Source organism: Anopheles merus, unplaced genomic scaffold (genome assembly GCF_017562075.2).
Source record: "Anopheles merus strain MAF unplaced genomic scaffold, AmerM5.1 LNR4000577, whole genome shotgun sequence".
NCBI lineage: Eukaryota > Metazoa > Arthropoda > Insecta > Diptera > Culicidae > Anopheles > Anopheles merus.
The window spans coordinates 12,501-15,000 of record NW_024428157.1 but is presented as its reverse complement, the minus strand read 5'-3'; the positions used below and the strand labels follow the sequence as shown (position 1 = coordinate 15,000).

The window sequence follows — 2,500 nt, the reverse complement described above, 5'->3', positions numbered from 1 at the left end:
GGACCTGCCTTATTAGGCATCATCCTTACCAAGGTGGTCCATAGCTTCGTCGCTCTCTCCACCGCATACCTGATGTGTGAAGTGTAATCGAGGCGGTCATCAAGGACCAGCCCCAAATACTTTAAGCTGCGCGACGAATGTACTACGTGATCACCTACCCTGATAGCCCCATACTGTATCCTCTGATGAGAACTGACCATGATAAACTCGGTCTTGGTCGGGGCTATCTTTAATCCGTTGTCGGTCATCCATCTGTCGATGATGCGAATCTGGCTGGAAACGAGAATTTCAATATCATCAACACAATTACCTTCCACCAACAATACTATATCATCTGCATAGCCGACAATACGAGCGCCTTCCACCATTGTAACTCTTAGGACTCCGTCGTACATTAGATTCCATAACGTTGGGCCAAGTACCGAGCCTTGAGGTACACCCGATGTGACTGCAATCTCTGCCGGTCCATCTGTGGTATCATACATCAGCACACGATTCCTAAAATAATCACCAATGATATCATAAAGATACTTAGGAGTGTTAATTCTCTGTAAAGCATTTGCTATCGCCAACCATGAAGCACTGTTAAAAGCATTAGTAACATCTAATGTAACAACTGCACAATACCGACCACTATATCTGTTTCTACTTCTAGCAACAGAAACAACGTCCACTACCCTTTGAATCGCATCAACTGTTGATCGACGGCTTCTGAAACCAAACTGGTCGTCAGACAGTCCGTTGACCTCCTCAATGTGCGCGTTCAACCTTTGCACAATGATGCGTTCAAGACCTTTACCTGCCCCGTCCAGTAGACAAATGGGACGAACTGAACCCGGTTCCCCTGGCGGTTTATTCGGCTTCGGTATTAACACCAACCTCTGCCGTTTCCACTCGTCGGGGAACTTCGCGTTCTCTAAACAACCTTGATATACCCTGCAAAATGCATCAGTTGCAGATTCCATACCAACTTTCAGCGCCTCATTTGGGATACCATCTGGTCCCGGCGCCTTCTTGTTAGGTAATCGTCTAGCAACTGCAAGAATCTCATCATTAGTAACCCTGTCAAACTCTCGTGGCTGATCCATGCGGTAATCAGGCCACACCGTATGTGGGTGAGTAGGAAAAAGCTCGCTCACCACATCCCTAAACTCCTGTAATGTCATAGTTCGTGGCCCAATTGAACCCTCAGCCACTTTCTTGAACGTATGATATACTATACCAAATGATGCGTTGTCCGCTGTTCCCAGGAACTCTTTCCACTTCCTCTGCCGGGTGTGCTTGATCACTCGCTTGAGGGCATTCCGTGCCACCTTGAACTCGTCCCTAAAAGTAGAATAGAGAACAGTATTATAAGCTCTTTGTGCTAATCGATCGCGGTGTTTGCACTCTTTTCGAAGTGCCTCAATCTCTAAAGTCCACCAAAATGCACTCTTGTTAGGAGTGTACCTCTTACGTTTGGTCATCGTCGCATTACACGCCGTGACCAATATGCGCATTAAATCCTCGCTTGTTGTGACCTCGGTCTCAAAAGCGGCTTGCATCATAACCTCGAATATATCTTTGTTAAAATACTTAATGCTCCATCCCGTTATGGGTCGGGATAAGTTACGCACACTTTGCATCTCGAGATCTATTCGTATCGCACGATGATCCGAGTTCATATAACTTGATAAAACCTCCCACTTAAATGATCTTGCCACTAACCTGCTTGCAAAAGTAAGATCAACCACTGATGTACGGCCAGGTCCAACATAAGTTGGCTCAATGCCATCGTTCAACAGGATTGCGTCAAGCTGCGCAAAGGTAGACAAAACCAACTCACCCCTTCGTTTCTGGGTTTCTCCGCGCTCGCCAAGTTGGTTGTTCCAACTGATTGACCAAGCGTTGAAGTCCCCCCCGATAACGAACTTGTGGATACCGGTTAGAGCCAATACCGTGTTATCCAACATGACCTGAAACTCTTCCATACTATATCTAGGTGGCGCGTAAACGCTAACCACTCGCATATCCCCTATGTCCACAATCATTAAACCCTTCAGACCCTTATTGACTATCTTAACTGGTAAGTCAGCGTTAACCACCACTGCTGCCGTATTATCGTCATTACGTAAAACTTTGACGTTGGTTGTTGCTAGATACGGATCTGCAATCAACACTATATCAGCAGACTCTTCCCTTATCGTTTGCCACATTAATTGAAATGCGGCATAACTATGATTCTGGTTATGTTGTAGTAACCTAACCATTATGATCTAATCGTTCGCCTTCTGGGACACATGTAACTGCCCGTTGCGTGAGGGTTCTGTGACCTCGTACCGCAATCCAAACACTTAACCGTGTTGGTACAGGCTTGTTTCTTGTGCCCACTCAAACCGCATTTCCAGCACAGATTACTTCTGTCTGGTTCCCTACAATGATAGCTCGTATGACCTATCTTCCAACACTTATAACATTTCTGTTCCTCCATAACCTCTCGGATATGGCATATCGACCAGCC

At 46.0% G+C, this 2,500-nt stretch overlaps 1 pseudogene; it reads right to left on the bottom strand.

Moving 5' to 3' along the window:
* Positions 1 to 2,500, bottom strand: part of LOC121602697 — a 9,186-nt pseudogene that overhangs the window by 2,533 nt on the left and 4,153 nt on the right.